A 27,995-nucleotide genomic window follows, 5' to 3' on the forward strand; every position below is an offset into this window, starting at 1 on the left:
AGTATAATTATTATTATTATTTATTATTATTAGTAAGTTATTACTATTAATTTATTATTAATGTATTTTTTACTAATTGTCATTAATGAGTGTAATTAGTTACCACTGCCACCGGGTATATACCCATTTGCAGTGTGAATAAATATACACATACGTCATGAAGTTAATCATATGATGACGATGATGCTTATGGTGATGACAAACCGTTCAATAGCTTTTACCCAAAATTCGGAACATAACTCTCCCTTATTTATGTGTAAACTTATCGAATCCTATCGCCATATGTAGGCCTAAGTTGTCGTCTCAAGAGAACTCTGACAAAGCCTTTGATTTATTACTGTGTGCTACATTCAATGCAATGGAACGAAATGGACCATACATTCCGCCTCCATATGCGTGTCACGAACCACGTATAAAGGAAGCGCGCTGTCACGTGCAGAACACAAGATGGACACCCATTTTCTCCCTTGACATAGCCGTCGCTGCTACAGTTCGGACCAAAGGTCGCGATTTTCTCGCGACAATCTGCTTTGCGTTGTTCTACCCTGTTTCTGAACGGAGGATTACAACGCCGAACACCCGACGAGGATCTTAGTGAAGCAGTGTGAGAGGAAATCAACTAGAAGAAGGAGAAAGAGCAAGAGAAGAATTAGAACAAAAAGAACGAAGGAAAATATGAAAGTGGAGAAGAAAGATAGAAGGAAAAGGAGAATAGGTGGGGAAGAAAGAAGGATTGATCAGCAGTAATTTCGACGCTGAACCCTGGACTCATTTCGCTGGCAATATCACTCACACGCAAGATAACCATCACAATTGATAAAGCGTCGTGAAATAAACAAAAAACCAAGGTTTATTTGCAAGACCATTTTTCAGTTTCCAAAGTTCTTACTTACTTACAAATGGCTTTTAAGGAACCCGAAGGTTCATTGCCGCCCTCACATAAGCCCGCCATCGGTCCCTATCCTGTGCAAGATTAAGCCAGTCTGTATCATCATACCCCACCTCCCTCAAATCCATTTTAATATTATCCTCCCATCTACGTCTCGGCCTTCCTAAAGGTCTTTTTCCCTCCGGTCTCCCAACTAACACTCTATATGCATTTCTGGATTCGCCCATACGTGCTACATGCCCTGCCCATCTCAAACGTCTGGATTTCAAGTTCCTAATTATGTCAGGTGAAGAATACAATGCGTGTAGTTCTGTGTTGTGTAACTTTCTCCATTCTCCTGTAACTTCATCCCGCTTAGCCCCAAATATTTTCCTAAGCACCTTATTCTCAAACACCCTTAACCTATGTTCCTCTCTCAGAGTGAGAGTCCAAGTTTCACAGCCATATAGAACAACCGGTAATATAACTGTTTTATAAATTCTAACTTTCAGATTTTTGGACAGCAGACTGGATGACAAGAGCTTCTCAACCGAATAATAACACGCATTTCCCATATTTATTCTGCGTTTAATTTCCTCCCGAGTGTCATTTACATTTGTTACTGTTGCTCCAAGATATTTGAATTTTTCCACCTCTTCGAAGGATAAATCTCCAATATTTATATTTCCATTTCGTACAATATTCCCGTCACGAGACATAATCATATACTTTGTCTTTTCGGGATTTACTTCCAAACCGATCGCTTTACTTGCTTCAAGTAAAATTTCCGTGTTTTCCCTAACCGTTTGTGTATTTTCTCCTAACATATTCACGTCATCTGCATAGACAAGAAGCTGATGTAGCCCGTTCAATTCCAAACCCTGCCTGTTATCCTGAACTTTCCTAATGGCATATTCTAAAGCGAAGTTAAAAAGTAAAGGTGATAGTGCATCTCCCTGCTTTAGCCCGCAGTGAATTGGAAAAGGATCAGATAGAAACTGACCTATACGGACTCTGCTGTATGTTTCACTGAGACACATTTTAATTAATCGAACTAGTTTCTTGGGAATACCAAATTCAATAAGAATATCATATAATACTTCCCTCTTAACCGAGTCATATGCCTTTTTGAAATCTATGAATAACTGATGTACTGTACCCTTATACTCCCATTTTTTCTCCATTATCTGCCGAATACAAAAAATCTGATCAATAGTCGATCTATTACGCCGAAAACCGCACTGATGATCCCCAATAATTTCATCTACGTACGGAGTTAATCTCCTCAAAAGAATATTGGACAAAATTTTGTACGACGTCAATTAGTCATCCTAATAAAATGCATTATCTAATAAAAGAAAGAACGGAAGTGAATGTGAATAAGAAGCGTAGGAGGAGGCCAGAAGTTTTAATACAAGAAGCTGTAAACAAAATGGCACTTGGTGTGAAACGTTTTCAATATATTTACGAGTGCAACGTAGATCCCGTCCTGTGGAGCATTCTGAATAGCCTCTGACGAACTAAGTAGTAGTACTTCTCGGCACTAGACATCTATGAGCCACGCTCGTAGAGTCGCGACTAATCGGGGCGAATGACGGCAAATTAAGGGTCTGCATTTGAGAAAAAAAAATGCTTAACATAAGCTAATAACAATTGCTCCCCAGTTCAGTTTGGTTGATAGGCCTTTCCCCTCTACTCACACTCTCTACCAACAGTGAAGGGGAAGATGCTACTATTCATCTCACAAAAATTCGAATAGGCCTAATTGACTTTCAATACAGTGACAAATTTCATTATTGAACATTTTACCAGTAATCTACACTCAGGGACAAAAAAAAAACCGAACACTTTAATATTTGCTGGTATTTTGCAAAACATTATTTTCTCATACAATATTATGGTAGCCATCTGTTATTATGGAGACGTGTATACATTGCTGATTGTTTTTTGTTTTATATACAAGCCATTACAACCAAATATTCCAATTTTACTTTCGGAGTCTCAGCTATAACAATTTTGTCTCAACCATTTTGTGCTTCATTATCGTTATCATTCGTTATTTCTTTATTTTTACATTTTCTGAGTTTAAGTGGGGTTGTAACATTTGTCTTAAAACAAGATGCGACCTGAAGATGTGGCTCGAGCTGTAGCCCTTTACGATTATGGACGCAGTGTGCGTTACATTGCAAATGTTATGAATATGGCTAGAAGCACAACCCATGATGCCATAAAACGGTATAGAGAGACCCTAGAATATACCAGAAGACCAGGTTCGGGTCGTCCAAGAGCTACAAATCCAAATGAAGACAGGTATATGATGTTGAGAGTTCTTAGGGAGCGCAACCTGCCAGCTACTAGTGTAGCCCAGCAATTTGTTAACATGCATGGACGCCCAATTTCGGCCAAAACAGTTAGAAGGAGGTTGAAAGCAAGTGGACTGATATCAAGTAGACCTGCAACTGGTCCCAGACTTCTCAGGATGCATCGAGGTGAACGACTGCGTTTTGCAAATGATCACAGGGATTCGAGAAATGGACAGTGGAGCTGTGTTCTGTTCACCGATGAGTCCCGTTTCAATCTGTGCTCACCTGATGGACGTGAAAGAGTTTGGAGAAGGAGGGCAGAACGATTTTCACAGTGTTGCATTTCCGAAAATGTGCCGTATGGAGGTGGTGGAGTGATGGTTTGGGCAGGAGTGTGTACGGATGCTCGTACAGAGTTGGTTTTTGTTGAAAATGGAAGACTAACAGCTGATAGGTATATAAATGAATGTTTGGCTGATCATGTTGTGCCATTTGGCCAATTTGTAGGCGATAATTTTGTTTTAATGCATGATAATGCACGGCTGCATATTGCCCATCGGTCGGAGATTATCTCCAAGAAGTGGGAATCCATGTTCTTCCATGGCCAGCAAGGAGTCCAGACATGAACCCAATTGAACACGTGTGGGGCATGCTGGGACGGCGTGTTAAGAATAGACGACCGACACCAGAATCGTTACAAGAGTTGAGGCGAGCACTTGGCGAAGAATGGGAACTTATTCCTCAAGAAGACATTGCTAACCAAATTGAGAGCATGCCAAGACGTATGGCTGCAGTTATTCAAGCCAGAGGGGGTAATAGCCGTTACTAAAAAGAGTTTTTAATGTTTAAGGCACCATAAAATGAAAAAAACAGTTAGACCAAACGATGCCATAGTTATACGCCCTTTGTAATTTTTTATAAATTTTCTCATCAGAGATTTTTTTTCGAATGTTGTCGTATAAGGTGCTAAATGAAATATTATTTTGTTTAAATGGGTTTTGTTTCATTTTGAAATAATTGGCAACAAAATACAAGCAAATATAGAGGTGTCCGGTTTTTTTTTTTTTTTTTTTTGTCCCTGAGTGTATATTTCGCTAGTCTATACTAAGCGTTTCTACTTCATTTAAATTGTTGTTTATATCAATTGGCACATTAAAAAGCTAGTGACAACAGAAGATAATTGTTTTCTTCACCCTACATTACGAAGGAAAAATCTGCACTGTGTCGCTCCCCTTGACTTCTCAATACAACGATGAAGGATGAGTGGAACGGAGAAAAATCCTCTCCGGCACCGGGATTTGAACCCCGGTTTTCAGCTCTACGTGCTAACGCTTTATCCATCAAGCCACACCGGATTCCCATTCCGATGCCGGACAGAATCCTCTCAGTTTAAGTTCCACCTCTTAGGTTCCCTCTAGTGGCCAACCCTCATGCACTGCGTCACAGATGTGTGGCAGTGCAACAAAGTCCAACACATTAATGTGCAGAGGTGCGCTCATTACGAGTGACTAAGCGGCCGGGATCCGACGGAATAAGCGCCGTCTTAAATCACTAAGTGATTATTTTCGCATAGAGCTGAAAACCCGGATTCAAATCCCGGAGAATTTTTCTCCGTTCCACACATCTTTCATCATATGATGACGCAGAATTTCTGCATGGAAATATCGTATGTACTTCGGTACATCGTAAGGTATTCTCAATACAAACCATTATTCCTTATTCAATTATATTAAATAGTTTAAAATATTCTAACAACGGCATTATCATATCATATCTTGTCAAACATCAGTGTGTCTGCATTTTATATTCTCTTGTTTACTTAATTTAATATTTATTTCTTTATGTGTACTGCTTGGGAGGTGATGGTATAAGAGGTAACAGCTACGGCTCAGTCGCTGATGGGCTCAGGACAAGAAGAAGGGAAAATAAATGCCTTCGTATCCTCTCAACTTCTGTGACATGTCGTTTAGTGGTAATGGTGGGTGACAGTCCAAGAGATTCTTCTGCGACTATTAGTGGATTGAACGCATATCTCTGAAATTTTTGCCTTGCTGTAATTTTGGAAAGTACATGCAATGTTTGGCGTTTCCTCAGCAAAGGATTTGTATTATTGGTTGCGGACGTGCCAGCTTACATACCCGCAAGAGAAACGAGCCTGTACTTCTTTGAAGTTGCATTCAAAGACTCCAATACATCAATCAGTCTGTATGGGCTGTACACTAGGTTGCATTCTGAATTCTTTGGCTAGTAGATATTCAAAGGAATAGTTGTAAATACATCGCATCCGCAAAGTGGTAAAGCTACAGACGTTGCCAAGTATTTCGAAAAGATTCTATGGAATTCTTCCTGCAATTTCTCGTATCTGTGCCGAAATTCTCTCGCTGTTTTTACCACTGGCAATAAGATTATTCAGATAAGGAAAATCGATGGCAAATCACATCAAATACAAACAGATTTAAGTAAATATCGATGGCTAAGAAGTGATACCTCGTATCTATAAATTTTCAGGTGAATCAAACATCTGGTTTAAGAGTCGATTTTCCCAAAAATAGACAAAATAGTTATATATGTTTCTGATTTGCAAGATCTTCTACTTGAGGACAAAATGTTATTTAACTGTCTAATTTTGTGAACATAATAATAATGTACTTAATCTAAATAACAATATAGTTAAATTAAATGACCATTTTGATACGAGGTATCAATTCTTAGCCATCAATATGAAGATACAATAATATTATTCTAGTCCTGATAACTCATTAGGAGAGTTGTCCATGAACGTGCCATGTATAAACAAAAATTGGAAATATATTACGAATGTTATAACGCCGAGAGAGAGATTTCTTTGTACATAATTTCGTAGTTCTTGAAAGAATCTCCATCTGTAAGTCTGCCCTAGCAGACAACCAATGCTTAACCTTCTTCCGGTAGCTCCGATCCTCAACATTATATTATACTGAGGGATGTTGAGATATACCCATATAGTCCGGGTGTCCTTACTATACACACTGAGGGTGAAATTTATTTTCTCTCTATTATTACATATCGTCGTTATTTTATGAAACCTTCTATGTGACAGTACAGAAAACATTTTTTTTCAGAAGGAAGAAAAAATTCATCCTTTATGTTCACCACATTCACCAACGTTTTCTATCGAACTACTTCATATTCTTATAGTAGGCCCATTGATTTTTTATTACCGTAATTTTTTTTCATCCTAAAAATTATGTTGTGTACTGTCACGTAGGAGGTTTCATAAAATCAACGACGATATGCTAATGGATTATAGTAATTTTATAGTTGTCAGGTTGAATTTTCTTTTGCAAACATTATTTTGAATTTCGGTCCTGACAAATATTATACTTGATAGTTACTAACTGTTATGTTGACGGCATTGTTTATCTTTAAAGATGTGCTAACATTCATGAACGAAAGTTACTAGTAAGTGTTATTTGAAATTTGAACGTAACTAATAGTATTATTAGTAATATTAATATTAATAAATAATAAATGAACATTATACATTTTAAAGTGTTATTCGATTCTCAGGGTTTCTGCTATTCATTTCATGTAGTCAAACAAAATACACTTTTAGGTTAGGTCTTATGAATCGTAAACTGTCCAGTCAAACCTCTGAATTTCATGTTGCCAGACAAAATACATTTTAATATTATATCAATCAATCAATCAATCAACCAATCAATCAATCTATTATAAGTCTTATTATTATCATTATAATAATAATAATAATAATAATAATTATTATTATTATTATTATTATTATTATTATTATTATTATTATATATGGCATTGCCATTTTACCTGCTTTGGTGATATCTGGTAACAGTTGACGACATTGAAAAGACGACCATATTAGCTTTTTAGAAAATAATCTTACGTGAACCCCATTAAAGTTAACGTTGGACTTTCGTTATCAGGTGCGCATCCAGGATTTGTTTTTTTTTTTGGGGGGGGGGGCTTCAGATAATATAGTGTACTTGTAATATTAGTTACCTTTAGAACACATATAGTTAAATTTAACTGAAATATTAATTTTATTTGTTACAAATAATTTCAAAGAAAGGGTGTCACATTTACAAACACAAATATAGGCCTACTATGAAATAAGGACACTAACTTATAAAATAATGAGCCTATTGAATTTTTGTTAGTAGGTCCGCTCGCCTGCTACTTGTTCTAAAGTGCAGTAGCTAAATCTCATTTTCAGAGTATGTCAAACTTTAAAATATTGCGTTATACAGAAAGTTACACGTATTTACAGTACAAAATCAAGACTTCTTGTACCCTCATAGCCACAATATCGTATCACTGCGCCACAACTGAAAGCAGGTAACTTTGTAGATATAATGTCTGGAAAGAAATTACCGCTATCTATTGATTTGAGTATCGATGATGGACAGAGAACTCAGGTTTTGGAAAACAGGAAAAAAAAAAACTCAAGCCAATAATCGAAACAGTCATACTAAGTAGATGACAGGGTCTGCCGTTACGTGCTTATAGGGACCGTGGTGAGTTGGATACAACTGAACACGCAGCAGAGAATGAAGGAAATTTTGTAGCTATTGTAAGAGCTCGCGTAAATGCGGGAAACTGAGTTTACGAACCATTTTTCTAGTTGTGACAGAAATGCTACTAATGTAATTTGGAATGTCCAAACCCAAATCATAGAATCTCTTGGCTTGTAAACAATATTATCATTTGACGCTATTGTTGGGAATTTGAAAGCAGTAAAAGTTATTATGTAATCAGTTTTTATAACTTAACAAAAATTGTCGTTTATATGAAATTCTCGTACATTTGGCACACGAGGCAACCCTGTTTTTGTAACCCGTACGAACCATTGAAATCCACGTGATTCTGTAATTAAAAGGAAAAATAGTGCCAGATGTGAACAGTGCAATATGTTACTCAGTTATTTCAGATGAGACTAAGTTACGTGTCTTCTGTTGAACAATTTTCTCTTTGTGTGCACTACGTGAAAGACGATGGCTTGAAAGGGTATAATAAATATATCTCTCTCTCCCTTTGTGTATGTGTGTGTGCGTGTGTTTGTGTGTGCGCGCGCGCGAGCGTGCGTGCGTGAGAAATTAATTAAATTATGGTTCATTTAACGACGCTCGCAACTGGAGAGGTTATATCAGCGTCGTCGGTGTGCCGGAATTTTGTCCCGCAGGATTTCTTTTACATGCCAGTAAATCTACTGACATGAGTCTGTCGCATTTAAACACACTTAAATGCCATCGACCTGGGCAGGGATCGAACCCCCAACCTCAAGCATAGAAGGCTAGCACTGTACCAACTACGCTACCGAGGCCAATGCGTGTGTGAGAAAATTTTACAGTTTATCCCTTTAAGTCTAGAGAATGTAAAAGTGAAAGTTTAGCACAAACAACTGGATGGACTAAGAGTAATATCAACAAAGAATAGCTAAGAGGTCAAGAGTATCCACCGCTGTGGAGTAACAGTCAGCGCGTCTGACAGTGAAACGAGCGGGTCCGCGTTCAAATCCTAATTGGGGTTTTTTCGGGGTTTTCCCTCAACCAATTGAAGCAAAATTTCTGGGTAACTTTCGGCGTTGGGCCTCGGACTCATTTCGCCATCATTAATCCACTTATCATCATCATCATCATCATCAACCATACCATAGCGTCCACACCTGTGGAATAACTGTTAGCGTGTCTGGCCGCGAAACCAGGTGACCCGGGTTCGATTCCTGGTTGGTGCTAGTTACCTGGTTGAGGTTTTTTCCGGAGTTTTCCCTCAACCCAATATAAGCAAATGCTGGGCAACTTTCGGTGCTGAACTCCGGACTCATTTCACCGGCATTATCACCTTCATCTCATTCAGATGCTAAACAATCTAAGATATTGATAAATCGTCGTAAAATAACCTACTAAAATAAAAAAAAAACCATACCATAGCCCGGGTTAAGTTCACGGTGCAGCGTGCTGTACTAGTACAAGAGTGCGGCAGTCCGGCTACCCAATCATTCACAGAATATAAGTGGTAAGTACAACAAGCCTCAGACTGCAGTGCAAGGCTTCGGGTACCAGTGCTCTACCAACTGAGCTACCCAGGAACTCCACCCGACACCGTCTCAATTTTTCCCCTTATATCCACACAACTCGAGTGGGCTGACAAGACGCCAGAGATCCATATCGAGTGCACACAAATTCTGTGTGAATTGGAATTGTGGTTTTCTGAAACTATTCAAGTTTGCTTCACAGGGAGCTTTACTTGAAAAACTAGAATTTTATAAAAGTGGAAGTAGTCAACATGGAAAAGGGTAGGCTATCCTCACAGTCTAATATGTACAGTCACGAAGCTCAATACGTTGTAAATATGCATCCATAGATAGTTGCTAACCACTAGGATCGCTAATATCGCCTCATTACACACAATGCGAAATATTACCGCCACAGTCTATTGTTCCTAGCATCCTCACAACTCAAGCTTCCTGTCTGTATATACTTGACTGTGCTACCCTGTTGTTTGACAAATACAGGGACATAATTTTATTTTTACTTCAATTTTTATTGTACCTGAGTTTTTGAATGTACTTCACTCCCACCTCTTCTACTAATGAACTACAACCGTCCTCCACACAGATCCAAAACCGCATATACAGTCATAGTAGTCTTACGGTCATAGTAAACAGTACGTTCAAAAATATGTTCGCGTTTTCCAGTGACGAAAGAGCTTTCAATATTGAATCATTTTCGCACGGGTACTGTCGTCCATTTGCCTACGTCGTATCCCGGTTTCCCCCACCAGATTTTATTCGCCAGCTAGTGGCTGAGCTGTCTTAGCTCTTTTCTGAGAACATTAATTTCTGTTAGGAATTGGACGTCTACGTAATATTATACAACTGTTTAAAATAACTTAAATAATAGGGCCTCGTTAATGTCATGTGATTTCCTCCCTTTCTACGACCCTACGACATAACCACTTGGACGGACAGTAGATAGCATGTCTCAGTAATTTTATCTTTTCGGATCGGGCAGAAGTGAAGATTGAATTTACAGTGCGTAAGGTACTCTTTTATAGAGTAGATACAGAATTATTTCAACATGAGTTACTAGTACGAAGAACGAAACTGGTAATTGGGAATAGGTACAGTAGTCTATAGTGCGATAATATGCACATTAGAATTGAAGTCTGTATCGAAATGAACGGCCATCATTTAAAAAAAATGTGTTTAAATATCCATATTATGATTATTTTTCAATTTAACTTCATTCTCTATATTGTACGCTAATGTGCTGTAGACAGTATAATATACAATGCATAATGAATACGTCAACATGGACAGCTCAGTTCGTGAGTAAAAACACTCATTGTTAATACTGTATTGTATTTTGATTAAACAAAAACCTAATGAAAATTATCGAACTCAAAAGCGCAATATTTCCTAGTTTACGTAAATGGATGAACTACTTTTTTTTCCCTCCTATAACTAGTAAAGTGATCTGTTTGTATATTACGCCAGTATCATCGAACTCCAGTCGTGGAAGGGAGTAGCAAACGGCGTTGATCCAGAGGTATAGGCAAGTTAATATTAAAAATGTTAGCAAAAATAAAATGATGTCCCTGTAGTTACTCTATGTTTGGTGTTAAAAAGCGACAGGAGATTCACATAGTAACTACTCCTGTAATTGCGCGAAACGTTTATGCTCTCGGTTGGATAGTATTTAGATTTCTAACAAATTGTTTATCATTTATAAGGTTTTTGAATATGACTGAGAACGAAATAAACGTAGTGTAATTTACCGTATGTGTTTTACTTTGGACTACATCAATTCAAAACCGTCCGAATCATTTCGAAAGGACATCGAACGGAATTTATGGCGAATGTTTTCTTACAAGGAGTAGGAAGAAGAATGTTTGCATTATTTATTGCAGTCCATTCAGAGATGTGTCCCATCACTTGGTCTGACTGTCCTCTACCCCTGACCTCCACAGTATGATAGACTTCTCTCTCCGGATCGTAGAATAGGGACCTGCGCTCACGATCGAATGCGGTGGCAGTAGGGAATGCCCATTTTGCGAGACTCACTGGTATGTAGGGTTGAACTTCGTATAATATCAGACAAAATATTTTGTGCGAGATCGTGCGTATTTGCTTGTTTTCCGCACAGAACCAATACGCGGTAAGTGTGAAATACCACATTCAGTATTCCCAACGTAACACACATAACAATTTCCCTCTTCTTACCGCTAAAGCGCGACATTCATTTTACTGCTTTAGGCTTTTAACATATTATTTTTAGAGACGTTTAACATAGTAATAATTATACATTGGAAACTTACCACTGCAATTTCACCTAAATTGCAATGTTAATTATTGTTTTTAAATATTTGCAAAAAATTAAGTAAAGTCTACTACTCCACGAAACTTATTGCATTCCCGATACAAGTAACATTAAGGAAGCCATGAAAAAATCAACAAGATTCCAGATGCCGATGTTATTACTGCAATACGTTATATAAATAATATTGTTAAAATATTAAAATGAAAAATAAATCATTACATAACCTTACCGTTTGTTTTAAGTTCGCATTTATAGACTAGGGGAAAAAAATACAGGCGTATATCACGGCCTGCTGGAGTATAGTAAACACAGAAAACATTTTATAGCAACAATGTTGAAGAAAGATATTTTGGTTTTCCGAAGTTGCCGTCATTAAACAGAAACCAACATGGATATTTCATTGCAACTAATTAGAAATTCGTCTTTCAGGTATGTAATAAACGATCTTCGCACAAAATAATGTACGATACACGAGCGGTATGTTTGTTTTCATGTTCTCGGAAATTAAAAAAGCTCAACTACGTTTCGCTTTTTCAATCTTTTCCTCGACCATGAAAACGTCAACATACCGCTCTTGTAACGTATATTACTATTAAACATCAGTTCATTACGTCAAGGATTTATCATTTTGAAAATCAGATTATAAAAACAATAATGAAAAGAATCAAAATAGTGAAATTATTCAAGTATTTTATTTTTAATTGCTTAGGAATTAGAGAATTACGATGAAAGAGTAGTGGAACGGAGAAAAATTCTCTCCGGCACCGGGATTTGAACCCGGGTTTTCAGCTCTACGTGCTGATGCTTTATCCACTAAGCCACGCCGGATTCCCATCCCGGTGTCGGATCGAATCGTCTCAGTTTAAGTTCCATCTCTTGGGTTCCCTCTTTCATCGTACGATGACGCAGAATATTTTTTTTTTATTTTATTGGGTTATTTTACGACGCTGTATCAACATCTAGGTTATTTAGCGTCTGAATGATATGAAGGTGATAATGCCGGTGAAATGAGTCCGGGGTCCAGCACCGAAAGTTACCCAGCATTTGCTCGTATTGGGTTGAGGGAAAAACCCGGAAAAAACCTCAACCAGGTAACTTGCCCCAACCGGGATTCGAACCCGGGCCACCTGGTTTCGCGGCCAGACGCGCTGACCGTTACTCCACAAGTGTGGACTGACGCAGAATATATTTGCTTGGAAACATTATATGTATTCCGGTACATTAAATAATATACAGGCCTACGATATGCATAAATCACTTTGTGATTTAAGATGGCGCTTATTCCGTCGGATCCCGGCCAATCAGTCACTCATAACGAGTGCACTTCCGCACAAACGTGGACATTGTCCTACGTTCATAGATATTTATGACGTAGTGCAGAGGGCAGGCCACTAGAGGGAACCCAAGAGGTGGAACTTAAACTGAAACGAATCGATCCGACACCGGGATGGGAATCAGGTGTGGCTTAGTGGATAAAGCATCAGCACATAGAGCTGGAAACCCGGGTTCAAATCCCGGTGCCGGAGAACATTTTTCTCCGTTCCACTACTCTTTCATCGTACGATGACGCAGAATATCTGCATGGAAACATCATATATACTTCGGTACATTAAATAATATATATAATTAGAGAATTATTTAAATAATTTTGCTTCGCAGACGTTAACTGCAAACTGATATTTCAATTTTTTTATTATTATAGCAGGAGTTAGGAAGTATCTTTTAAACTACACTTCAAACATAGGAAAGTGATAAAATGAAAAGAGTGATTGTGACATAAAAGACGGTAAGACAAGGGAATAATAGTGAAAAAGGATAAGATACAAGTAATAAGCAGAGAGTGATAATAAGTAAGTAATGATATAAATTTAATAAAGAAACTAGGAATAGAAATGCAATGAAACTGTAGAAACTACTTCGTCTGAAAATATACAGAGTAGATTAATGGGACTAAGTGGTTAGTGAACGTTAGTGATTCAAGTGAATAAATAAGTTAACAACTATGAAAGAGTTCAACTAATGTAAACAATGTGGGGAACAAGTAATAAGAGGTTGTGAGAAGTGATTGTTTAGTTAAATGAGATTAGTTAGAATAAGATAGATAACTAGGAAAGGAAAGGATAAATAGAAAAAGGAGGGAAACAGAGATGAGTGACGTATTAGAAAAGTGATTAGGGTCATTTATATGTAATAGCCGAATGTTTAAAAAAGCGTAAGCAGAAAATTATGTATCCAAGGGAGTGATGGCACTGTATGCAGTAATGTGAAGGGCCATCACGACCGATATAAGCTGATGGAATAATATATATATATATATATATATATATATATATATATAAAGACTACACTTCAGTATCCAGAAATATTTAGGGATTCATTTGTCATTTCCTTCCATAGAAAAAATTTGCAAAAAAAGAAAAGGTGGATTTGAAAACGGGCGGGCCCGGGTTGAAATCCTGGTTGGGACAAGATACCTGGTTGAGGTTTTTCCGGGGTTTCCCTCAACCAATTAAGAGTAAATGCTGGGTGACTTTCGGCGTTGGATCCTGGACTCATTTCGCTGGCATTATTACCTTCATATCATCCAGGCACTAGATAACCACAGAAGTTGATAAATTGTCGTAAAAAAATCCGGATTTTAACTTGCGTCCGCGGTCGTCGTAATCAAGCACTCTGTCAACTGAGCTACTAAGACGGCTTGACACAATGTGACTAAGCCAAGCTTTTGCTAATATTTCGGCTGTTCCTATAATTGTTCATTCTGTTTGTTTATTATCAATTTATAATCATTTCACTGCCTCTGAAAAGTCTTTGTAAGTTACTTTAAAATTGGCACTAAATAAAGAATTCTAATTACAAAGAAATTGCGATACGAGAATAGTAAACGACGGCAATCCTTTCTGTATGCAGGCCTTGAACATGATACACATCGCCGCTCAGTGAAGCACAGAACTTATTATGTATGAATGAAATTCTTCCGCAATCTTCCACATCTGCCATGTTGTAAATGTACCTCTACCATTATGTGGCTGTGCAAACTATTCCGACAACGCCAGCAACGGTATCAGTAACAAAGCTGGTTTGTCTGTCGCTACCCACGCATTCAGATCAAAGTCGGGCCTCAAATAGCTCGAAATGGTTTCTTCTTTACTACAATCCATAATCACGCATACAATCGAACAGATAATACTCAATTTAATATCAGTATTTCAGCTCTCGAAAACTGATACAGTGATATAAGCTTACATATAGGGATAGGGATGTTTGGAGGGCTATTTCCTTTATATGACGTCATTCCATTTTCGACCAATGAAGTGTAATGAAATTGTTAATTCCAACCAATCACAGTCAAACATCGCGATAATTTTTGCAGCTAGATTTATCGCTATCACTTTATCGCATGGTCGTTCTTTTGTTTAGTCGTTGTTGCCAACTGTTTCCCCGTAAATCGATGATCATGAATACATTAAGATGCAACTACACTGTTAAACTTTTCTTTCAACTTTAAAGCAATGAATGCAAGATTGATATTTAATATTAATCAATATATTTACGCAGTGAAGACGACGTTCAAAACAGCGCACCATCTAGAAACAAAATCTTCGTGCATCTTAATTGAACGTACCTTTTAAACTTGATTCTTTCAATATTCTTCCCAGATTGTATGCATACGCGATTGGAATATTGAACTGTGTAGATGCAGCTTTAGTTCCGTTACACACTACAGCGAGAATGCGTTTGTCGAGCTATAAAAATGCTTTCCTGTAACATGGAGTAAAGGTCGAAATAAGGCACAGCTGACATTGGTCCAGCTCCCACAGGTAACCTAACCTATAATTGTAGCCTATAAAATTTGTATTATGTGAATTGAATTAAACAATTAATAGAAAGTCAGATGTTCACATTTATGTAACATCATCGCATATCAAACCCAAAGACCTTGTATAGTAATATATACAAACTGTCTTCCATATGGCGTAATAAAATTTGTGTTTTAATTATCTATATAGAGAAGGCTTCACTGTGTAGCAACATGTCTCGCTGTCAATACATAAGTATTGCTATATAGCTGTCCCCACACACATATTACACAGTTCTTAGTTCTCGGTGTAGTGTGTAATGTAACGATGAAGTACTAAATAAAGTGCGAAATTCTACTTCCACATCTATATCTTTTAATTCCATGTCCATTGTAGGCTATCTGAAAAAAATTAAATTCCTCCATTCAGATTTGATAACTGCTTTTTCAGTAATTCATTTAATTAATGTATTAATCGGGTTACTTGTAATTATATTATAAAGTGTTTAAATTAAATTATCATTTCAGCAGTTAGTGAAAATGTATTTCTGTTATAATAATAAGAGAACAGCGCAGTACATGTAATTAACATTATTAAACCTGCATTTCGCTTTTCGCAATTGGCATTACTGATTAACATCCAATTTCTACATTGCAGTAATCGGTAATCATCTATTTCAACTTCACAATGTCTGCATAGGTTAAGTATTCGTAAATGGTCAAATATTAACTTTTTGTTAGCGAATTTTAGGGATATATTATTTACATTTTTATTTTATTCACGAATTAGTTCTAATAAATCTCAGACCTCTCGTGACATTACTATAGACAATTTCTAAACATCTACAGTAAATACATAATAACGGGTTTCCACCAAAATTTCGTACACATTTTCCTTTTAACTTTATAGTGTTGTAATAAATCGTTGCTTTTACAAAAATTGCATTCATTTAGTTTTATTTTCTATCGATATGTCTTCAGTTCAAGTAGCTACTCAAATATTAATCTGCTGTTGTCTAGCATGTATTACATGTAGTTCGGATTGATAAAACTGATAATCAAACATTCTCATGGGAGAAGATAAAAAAGTTACTTTTGTTTTTCTTCTACTATGTTAATAACGTCAAAATAAGTGCTAATACAAATTTTGGCCACTCGACAGCATTTACGAGGGCCGTAAAAACGTAAGTTTCCCTCGGAACGTTTACAGAAAGAAAACACAATTTTACTGGAAAAATTTATTGGAACAGATACAACTGTTGAGGTAGTCTATGTTTCAACATATTCCCCACTGGAATTGAAACATTTGTCATAGGCCTACCATGGGATCGACAGAGAGATGCAGACGGCTATCACACACTGGTTCCGATACCAGGCGGCAGACTTCTACGACACAGGGATAGGCTATAAAAGTTGATCCCACGGTATGACAAATGTCTCAATTCCGGTGGGGAATATGTTGAAAAATAGTTCAACAATTCCTGTATCTGTTCCAATAAATCTTTCCATGAGATTGTTTTCTTTCTATAAACGGCCCCAGGAAACATATTTTATGATCCTCATAATTGTGCTCGAGTGGCCAAAATTTGTATAAGCACATGATAAGAAAAAAAGAATAACTTTTTTCATCTACCCAGATGAGAATGTTTACTTGAGAGGCAGTGTTTGAGGTAATAGTGGTGGCGGCGGCGGCGGCGGCGGCGGTGGTGGTGGTGGTGGTCGTGGTATTGGCGACAGAGAATATGTTTAAAAACCAGAGTAAAATTCACATAGTAACCGAAGGAAATTTGCCCATTCAGCAAATTTGATATTTCTCTAGAACAGGCACAGTACCTGAAATCGCTATGATTGAGACCTGAATCTCGCTACCACGGTAAATTAGTGAACTGATTAATATTAATTTATTTCAAAGATAAACTGAGAGATGAACCAGAGTGCATCAGAACAAAATAAAAACAAAGGGACGAAAGGATACAGAATGGATCAGAGTTCGAAAAGAATTGGAGAATAAGAAGAGCATAACGGAAGAAATTGGAATGCAAAATATGGGAATGGAGCAATCTGGATTAGAACAGAAAACAACGGAAGGGGAGGAATTTAAGAGAATGGATCTCAGCAGAATAGAATGGAATAAGACGAAGGAAATGAAATAAGATGCTCCAGAATAGAATGATATGACAAAGAACAAGACGAAATGGATTAGAAACGAAATAGAGCGGAAGGAAATGGATTAGAATAGGATGTAACGGAATAGAGCGGAAGTGAATGGAACATGATAGATCAGAATAGACTGCTATGCAAAAGAACAGGAAGAAATTGATTAGAATAGGATGTAACGGAGTAAAGCGGAAGGAAATGGAACAGGGTGGATCAGATTATAATGGTATGAAAAAACAGGAAGAAATGGATTAGAATAGGAAGTAACGGAATAGAGCGGAAGTGAATGGAACATGATAGCTCAGAATAGACTGCTATGCAAAGGACAGGAAGAAATTGATTAGAATAGGATGAAATGGAATAGAGCGGAATGAAATGTAACAGGCGGATCAGACTAGAATGGTACGAAAAAAACAGGATTAGAATAGGATGTAACGGAGTAGAGCGGAAGCGAATGGAACATGATAGATCAGAATAGATTGGTATCGAATAGAACACGAAGAGAAGAAATATAGAATAGGATTAAATGGAAGAGCGGAAGGGAATGGACCAGGATGGATCAGACGAGAAAGGTATGGACAAAAACAGGAAGGAATGGATCAGAATACGATGTAATAGAATAGAGCGGAAGGAAATGGACCGGGCGGATCAGAATAGAATGGTATGGAATAGAACACGAAGAGATGAAATAGAACAAAATGCAATGGAAAAGAGAGAGAGGCAGTAGAATAGAATGGAATGAAACAAGAAGAGATGGAGCAGAATAGAATGGAATGGAACAGGATGGGATGGAATAAGACAGAATAAAATGGAACAGGAAGAGATGGAGTAGAACAGAATGGTCTGAAAAAGGACTAGATGGAGTAGAACAGAATGGAACAAAAAGAGATGGTGTAGTATAGAACTGAACGGAACAAGATGAGATGGAGTAAGACAGAATGAAATGGAACAGGATGAGATGAAGTAGAACAGAATGGTCTGGAACAGGACGAGATGTAGAACAGAATGGTCTGAAAAAGGACTAAATGGAGTAGAATGGAATGGAACAGGAAGAAATGGTGTAGTATAGAATTGTACGGAACGAGATGAGATGGAGTAAGACAATGAAATAGAACGCAGTAAGACAGAATAACATGAAACAGGATGAGATGAAGTAGAACAGAATGGTCTGTAGTAGAATAGAATGGAATGAAAGAGGAAGAGTTGAAGCAGAGTAGAATGGAATGGAATGGAACAGAATTAGATTAGTGGTGAAATAGTAGCCTATAGGATGGAATGGACTGTGAAGCGATGGAGTAAATACGATGAATTGCAACAGATGGAGTAGAAAATGATGGAATGCAATGAAACTGAAAGGAATTAATTAAAATGTATCAGAGTAGAAAAGATTTAGAGAATGGAACAATGAGGTAGAAACTGAAAGGAATTAATTAAAATGTATCAGAGCAGAAAAGATTTAGAGAATGGAACAATGAGGTAGAATGAAGCGCAATAGAGAAGACCTCAAGACAATAGATCAAAATAAAATGAAGTAAAAATTGAATGCAACATGACATAGGCCTATATTATTATCGTAGAGTAGAATATATGATATAGGGGAGGAGTACAACAGATTGGAATGAAATAGAATAGAACAGACTATATTACGGGGAGTTAAATTACAAAGAGAATAGAATAAATCAATAGGGAAGAAAATAAAATGCAACAAATTTGCGAACAGAATGGAATGGAAGAGAATATTACAAGACTGAAGAAGCATAATAAGACTGTTGACATTCTCAGAACTTGGTCTTTTGCAAGAACCAAATTGTCCAGTTTTATGGAAATGCTGCAGAACTTAGCTAGACAGCTCAAGTTTGAGCTTCAAACTTCCTGCAAGTGAAAGCCATAAAGTGAAGAATTAATGTCCTCGTGCACTACTTTCGCTGCAAAACCTACACTCAAAGAGTGCCTGCTATCTGTTTCACAGTGCCTCTGGGAATTGTACTAACTTTCAAGGATTTCTAATGCTAGCTACAGGACTCGCTGCGATTCAAACGGAACGACATACATAAAATACCATACTGTACATACTTAGCAATGATCGTAATATTTTTCCACTGGTGTAAGATTTAGGATTTGGAAATTTTGCAAAATCCTTCCTCCATTCATATAGTTCGAAAGAAAATTAAATTTGAACTGCAATTATCTTAAATTAGAAAGAAAAGAAAAAATAAAGTAGAAGTGTTGCTATAGGCATCCAACAAGGAAAACTCAGTGCGCAGAAACCAGCGGGCGTGACTGTCTCGCCCAGATGACGTATGCTCCCGTTCCCAGCATGCTCTCAAGCCTAATGCAGGGGGAAGAGGAGTATAGCATGCGCGCTGCAAGACGTCCGAGCTGAGTTTTGCTTGTAGGATACCTATACTTCTCATGTCTTTGCAAGAGTTCTAGGGGTTGATGGAACATCTGTTAGAGCTCCATGCTTGTTGGTCACATGTCACTCTTCGGGGTACACTATTTCACTGCAGTACCTTGAATAATTTTGGAGTGAAAAGGCCAAAATGAGAACGTATCCTTCTACGATACATACAGAAGGAACAGCCTATCGCTATTCATCAAACATAGGCTCTTCACATAGACAATCCTCTACAGGATCGTCTTTGGGGTGGGCAACGTGACTCTCGGGACTAGAATCCGAAAAGAGTCAAGTTAATCCCTGAGAGTCAGGACTCAAACTACGACTCTGCGAATTTGTGATTCACGCCCGAAAAGTTAAAGGCGTCATAGATCACCAGAAATGAAGGCCTAAATTTAGAAACTATGGAGGACAAATAGGTTCGTGGACAATTTATTTTAGGTCTAACCCAAACATTCGTATTTGTCTTTACAAAAACCATAACAAATCACAGGCAGGATGAGTAGTTTCAATTTAAGAGAAAAAGCCAATTGGCTACTTTTGGTAACTGTTGAAAAGGGTCAAATTTTTGGCCCTGAGCGAATTTTATGGATGGCATGGGATCTAATACTAGCCATTATTCACAGCTTGAGCAAATATAACTATTAATTTACTATTTTTCATTCTTTGTGATTTATTTTTCCGCAATTGTATTCCAAATTCTCCAGATAACTTCTGGAAGAATGCGATTATTTAATAATAATGATTCATAGTATGTGTTTCTTTCGGAATCAAAATAAACCCAGTGGTTTCAGATCATACATTGATTTCTCATTAAATAACAATTTTATACACCTACTATAAAAGTTATTCGGATATGATAAAGTGATATCCGTGGATGCGCTCGGGTTGGGCTTCGATTCCCGCTTGGGCTTATTACCTGGTTGGGTTTTTCCGAGGTTTTCCCCAACTGTAAGACGAATGTCAAATAATCTATAGCGAATCCTCGGCCTCATCTCGCCATCACCAATCTCATTGACGCTAAATAACCTAGTAGTTGATACAGCGTCGTTAAATAACCAACTAAAAAATCATGATCATTTCATAGGTTGACGAGAAATATTGCGATCCAGTAGCAGTATCAGAGTGGGAAGCTGTTCAAGATTGATGCGTTCCTTCGTTATTTATCTTATTGCGACTCCGGATATATGATCACAAGAATACATCATTATATCTTTGTAATTAAAGTTAAAAACTATTATTTATATATTATATTCAGTTTCAAGTTGTTAATCACGTGTTGAAATAATTCTACCATTTATATTCACTGTATTCTTTTCCTTAAAAAATATGTCCCTATTAATATTATTTATAGCCACCGGTGTAGCTCAGGCGGTAGTTCCTTTGCTTGCTGATTCGAAGCTGTACTCAGGAGTGAGTTCGATTTCCTCTCGTACTGACTACCTGGTTTGGTTTCTTCCTAGGTTCTTACCCACAATAAGACGAATGTCAGGTAATCCCTGGCGAATCCTATGCCTCATCTCGCCAAATGCCATCTCGTTATCAGTGTTATCACCAATTCCACCGATGCTAAATATCCTAGTGGTTAGTACAGCGTTGTTAAATAAATAACATAGCAGTTAGTATAGCGTTGTAGCCACCGGCGTATCTCAGTTGGCTGAGGCGCTTGCTGATGATCCGAAGTTGCGATCGGGCGTGGGTTCCATTCTCGCTTGAACTGATTACATGGTTGGGGTTTTCCGAAGTCTTCCTCAACCGGAAGGCAAATGTTAGGTAATCTATGGCGAATTCTAGGTGTCATCTCGCCAAATACCCTCTCGCTATCAACGCCAAATAACCTTGTAGTTGACACAGCGTCGTTAAATAACCATGTAAAACAGTACAGCGTTGTTAAATAACCAACTAAAAATCCCACTTACATGTTAACCGGTAATAACGGAAAATATTACGAATACTCTCTCAATTAGTTCGTTGAATCAGACTCAACTGTACTCAGGATAAAAAAAAAACTTCTCCATAACTTCAAACCTTCTACAGAGCGTGGAATCAATGCGCTTTGGTAGGAAATGATCAATAAATTAGCATTCCGTAGATTTATGTAGTGTGAGATTTTTTTTTTTTATTTTCCATAGGGGGATCGCTCTCTAAGCTCCATTTAAAATCCTTCTACATTACATTATTAAATATCGGAAAAGCAGAACCTTGATGACTTCGTCGTTAATCATGGGCATTGCATTGCACAAATATATGAATTGAAAAAGACACATGTAGGCTACGAATTTTAATTAAAAGTGTCACTCAAACCGCAACCCTTTATCACCAATATGCAATACTACCTCTGTAGATACTGCAGAAACGCATAACAGCTGTGCAAAAACTTAAAAATTATCTTACAAAAATGAGCAATTCGACGCAATAACAATATGATTATGGTGTGTGGATAAGCTTCAAGGCTTCTACCGCGTTGTCTTGGAGTTGATGGCTGACGTTTCGACTGCTGTGTTGTGGTCATCTTCAGAGCAGTTGTTGGATAAGGATATAGTCTGCGAGCTCGTATATATATATATATATATATATATATATATATATATATATATATATATATATACACACACACACACACACAGTAGTCTCGATGGGGGGAGTACTTGCGGTGATAAGTCGTAGGTTCTCCTTCTGGCATCTGATTGGTCCTACGTTGTCCAATCCGGTTGAGGTCTGTATGAAGGGGAGTATTCATATTAAATACTGGCCCTCATAAGGTCCGAAAGAGTGACCTTGATACCGTGCCCGATGTCCGGATGAAGGGGGAGGGGGAGGGCGCCGCGTACATGTGGAGACCTGGTTTCTCGTTCCTAAGTATGATCTTGGAATAGACTTCCCCATGAGTTGCTGAGTTGTAACCCCTCGTCCTTGTTGATGTTGTTTGATGTGGAAGGCTTCTTTAACCAGTCTTTTGTATAAGTTGTCTTCTTTATCTATTATCTTGATATTGTCGAATATATACGAGCTCGCAGACTATTTCCTTATCCAACAACTGCTTTGAAGATGACCACAACACAGCGGTCGAAACGTCAGCCACCAACACCAAGACAACGCGGTAGAAGCCCTGAACCTTATCCACACACCATGTACACCAGCCGCGGAAGCCTACGCGAACACCTAACAATATGATTAGCCTGGAGAGCCAAGGTAGTCCCCGCGACAGAGTTCGATTTCCGCTTAGGTTGAGTGTTTTTAAAGGTTTACCTAATTCTAAGAAGAATGTCTGGTAATCAAATGACAAATTCGGCCTCAGCTCACAAAATACCATCTCGCTAGCATCAATAATTCAGTAGTTAATATGAATGTGAAGAAGCTTATTTATTTCAACAGCTGTTACATCTATCATTTTATTTTTACTTCAATTTTTATTGTACCTGAGTTTTTTAATGTACTTCACTCTCACCCCTTCTACTAGTAAACTTCCACACGTCCTCCACACAGAAGCAAGGCCACATATACAGTCAGATTCGTACGGTCATGGTAAACAGTACTAAATGAGTGAGTACAGTACGTTCGCGAAATATGGTCGTATTTTCCAGTGAAAAAAGAGCATTCATTTTATAAATCATGGGTATTTTCGCACAGGTACTGTTACGTCGTTTGGTTACGTCGCATCCCAGTTTCCCCCACCCATTTCTGCTGGCCTCTCTGTAAAGGCTAGGTCACGAACTCCAGAGGCGAGGTATTTCTACAGTTTAGGAGGATGAGTATAAAGACGTTCTGTGTTAAGGGACAGAAATTTTCGGCTTCGAAGCTGGGTACCTAGTTCTAATGAAGTTCACTGGTAGCAATTTAAAACATGGGGGCATGAGATAATTACTCTGCCAGCCATAAAAATTCACTTCAATTAAATTCCCCAAGGTAAAAAAGGACAGAAAGAATTCCTTGATGCCGGTTTCGAAGAGTTGCAAGAAATTGAAAGCGCGATAACAGATAATTCGGAGTAGAAGTATGCACGATTCTAAATAGAAGAGACTGTGAATGTATTGTTCTTCGTTCCTTCAGACGAACCCTTGAAAGTAACTGGAGGGAAGGTGTTATATGATCAAATTTACGAGTATTGCAGATGAATCGTATGCACACATTATGAACACGTTGTAGTCTCTTAGCTAAGACTGAACTTACGTTAGCAAGGAATCACAATAATCAAAATGGGGCATTACAAGCGTCTGAATAAGATTCTTTTTTAGACTAAGTGGTAGAAATTCTTTCTTATGAAACAAGGGGTGAAGTTGAGAAAAAATTTTTTTTTGCAAGTGAGTGTTACTTGAGTGTTCCAATTTAGACCGCTATCCATATATATATATATATATATATATATATATATATATATATATATAATATTCTTGTTAGAGGAAAAGACGCCTGGAAACGCGCCCATTCTGCATAAGGAACTAAACTGTGACACACACTGTAGAACCCAGATGTTCCCGATATTAACTAGACTTATCACTGTTCAATTACGAACTTCACAAGGATCAAAGCGTCCGTAGCGGAACGTTTAGTGACTCTTGAGACATCACACTATACCGCAAATTGTGGTTTTTCTTCACACCTGCCCTGCACTACCTCAAAGAACAGGTAGCTTTGTGGATTAAAGCGGTTACTGTTGGCGCAGTAATTGTCTGCAGCCTGCACAGCACTTGCAAAGCACCACTATAAATTGTATTCTCTGAATCAATCCTACCTCACTAATTGAAACACCGGGCTTGTAACTCAGCTATCTAGTCCAAGAAGTCAATATAACAAGAAGTCCAAATTCACTGTCTGCAGTCAAAATGAAATATTCATAATGATCAATTTGTAGCGTTTTTCTTCTAATACTTCCACATTATACAGTAGTTATAAGAAAAAGTACGCACTGAGACGCTGCAAAAATAGACAGCAATAATTTCAAGAAATACACGTTTTCAGTATCATTTGCAAAGAAAACGGCATTCCATTGCATTTGTATGTGTATAGCACTATTTTTTTATTTAATTTGGGTTGAACAGGCCTTCTTGCGCAAGTTTACTAAATTCTCTCATCAGAAATCCAGGACAGATGATTATTTTGCGTACCTTAAAGTCACTAAACATTTGAATTAATAATTAAATTTGCAATGCAACTGATTTTATGTATTGCAACTAATTATAGGTATAGGGCCTAAGCTTTTAATTTTGTTATATCGTTGCTGGATTATGAAATTTCGTTGGAATATTTTATAAAGTCTGGGAAAAAAATATCATATTACACAAAAAAACGAGCGACAATACAGTCTTTAAATGCTATCCATAATAAATAAACTTCGAAAGATAGTAAAGAAGAAATAATAATATGCGTTACAAGAGCGGTATGTTGAAGTTTTCATGTTCGAGGAAAAGTTTGAAAAAGCGAAACGTAGTTGAGCTTCTTTAATTTCCGAGAATTGAAAGAAAACATACCGCTCGTGTATCGTACATTATTTTGTGCGAAGATCGTTTATTACATACCTGAAAGAGGAATTTCTAATTAGTTGCAATGAAATCTCCATCTTGGCTTCTGTTCAATGACGGCAAATTTGCAAAACAAAAATATCTATCTTCAACATTGTTGCTTTAAAATGTTTTCTGTGTTTACTATACTCCAGCAGGCCGTGATATACGTCTGTCTTTCCCCCCCCCCCCCCAGTCTATGATGAGTCTGGAATCTTCTTGATTTTTTCACGGCTTCCTTAATGTTACTTGCATCACGAATGCAGTAACTTTAGTGGAGTTGTAGAGTTTACTTAATTTTTGCAAATATTTAAAAACAATAATTAACAGTGTAATTTAGGTGAAATTGCAGTGGTAAGTTTCCAATTTATAATTATTACTATATTGAACGTCTCTAAAAATAATATGTTAAAAGCCTAAAGTAGTAAAATCAATATGTCACTTAAGCGGTAAGAAGAGGGAAATTGTTATGTGTGTTAGGTTGGGAATACTGAATGTGGAATTTTAGACTTTCCGCGGATTGGTTTTGTGCGGAAACCAAGCAAATACGCACGATCTCGCACAAAATACTTTATAATACCTAATACATACTATGGTACTATCGTTTTTACTTCAATAGAGCCCGATAGGAAGTGCCAGTCGATGATGATGATGATGATGATGATGATGATGATGATATTCAATATAGGCTGGACAGGATAAAAAAAAAATAATAACGAATTTTTTAATATAACTTGGTTACACAATTTTTAACACTCTGAGATATTTCAAATAAATTTGCTCGTTTTTAGTTCCTTTTCGAGATAAAAGCTGTTTTATATGAAATATTTCATTGCGTATTTTGGGAAAGCCATTGATTTAATTTCCAATATGCTTAGACAATTTAAGAAAGCAGTGTATTGTAATAAATGTAATGACGTACTGTAATGATGACTGTTTTCGCCACTCTCGTCATTCTATCATATTCCGTCGGACCCCGGCCACTTAGTCACTCGTAATGAGTGCACTTCTGCACATAGTGTGTTGCACATTGTGCCACTGTCACACATCTGTGACACAGAGCATGAGGGTTGGCCACTAAAGGGAAACTAAGAGGTGGAACTTAAATAGAGAGGATTCAATCCGGCATCGGAACTGGAATTCGTTGCGGCTTAGTGGATAAAACGTCAGCACGTAGAGCTGAAAACCCGGGTTCCAGTCCCGGTGCCGGGGAGAATTTTTCTCCGCTCCACCCATCTTACTTCATCATTTGGTAATGCTGAATTCGGTACATCACAATAATAAGATTAATCCAGTTCCTACCATTATGTCCTACCTCCCTCAAATCCATTTTAATATTATTATCCCATCTATGTCTCGGCCTCCCCAAAGATCTTTTTCCCTCCCAACTAACACTCAGTATACATTTCTGGATTCACTCATACGTGCTACATGCCCTGTCCATCTCATACGTCTGGATTTAATGTTCCTAATTATGTCAGGCGAAGAATACAACGCGTGCAGTTCTGCGTGTGTAACATTTTCCATTCTCCTATAACTTCATCCCTCTTAGCCCCAAATATTTTCCTAAGCATCTTATTCTCATACACCTTTAATCTCTGTTCCTCTCTCAAAGTGAGAGTCAAAGTTTCACAACCATACAGTGCAACCGGTAATATAACTGTTTTATAAATTCTAACTTTCAACCTTTTTGAGAGCAGACTGGATGACAGAACCTTCTCAACGGAATAGTAACAGGCATTTCCCATATTCATTCTGCGTTTAATTTCCTCCCAAATGTCATTTATATTGTTACTGTTGTTCTGAGATATTTGAATGTTTGCACCTTTTCAAAAGATAAACTTCCAATTTTTATATTTCCATTTCGAGCTATGTTCTTGTCACGAGACATAATCATATAGGCCTACTTTATCTTTTCGAGATTTACTTCCAAACCCATCTCTTTACTTGCTTCAAGGAAAATTCCCCTGTTTTCTCTAACAGTTTGTGGATTTTCTCCTTATAGGCTAATGTTTTAAAAATGTTATTTATGTTTACATTTTAATCATACCAGATCTATACCTGCCAGTCCGCAGTCTGAAGTTCAGCGTATTCAGATTTCAGTATTCAATACCGTATCAGAGCGTTTATACCCGCTCTGACCGAATGTTGATCGTAAAGAGGGACGAAAATATACACCGAACGAGTTATAACTACCAACCTATGAAAATAAAAATAAAATCATTGCCTTTTTCATGAGCACTTGTAATTGCAAATGGGTTCCCCGATTTAGACTGATACAGATGAAGACAAAGACGCAAGAGAAGTGAAAACTGAATACAGCCGTTTGCACAAAAGAATTAGAAAGTATATGAGGAAAACGAACAGATGGGGAGCAATATCTATATAAGGCCTTAAGGAATTGAGGAAGTTTGATAATGAAAAATAAAAATGTTCCATTATTATTATTATTATTATTATTATTATTATTATTATTATTATTATTATTATTATTATTATTATTATTGTAGTAATGATGTTTGAGGTGATGTAGTGACGAACTATGTAGGCCTACTTGGTATGCATATTGGTGCACATCTCCAATGCGACTTCATTATCGTGATTGAATATTAAACGACCCCACCGCAACCCATGGCCAC

The 27,995-nt window shown here is 37.4% G+C and overlaps 1 protein-coding gene across 1 annotated transcript in view; it reads right to left on the bottom strand.

The window, feature by feature from the left end:
* LOC138704784 (protein abrupt-like) overlaps nt 1–27,995 on the bottom strand; it is a 303,539-nt gene that overhangs the window by 45,934 nt on the left and 229,610 nt on the right. The gene's annotated exons all lie outside the window — the stretch shown is intronic.

This window comes from Periplaneta americana, chromosome 8, assembly GCF_040183065.1.
Source record: "Periplaneta americana isolate PAMFEO1 chromosome 8, P.americana_PAMFEO1_priV1, whole genome shotgun sequence".
Taxonomy (NCBI): Eukaryota; Metazoa; Arthropoda; class Insecta; order Blattodea; family Blattidae; genus Periplaneta; species Periplaneta americana.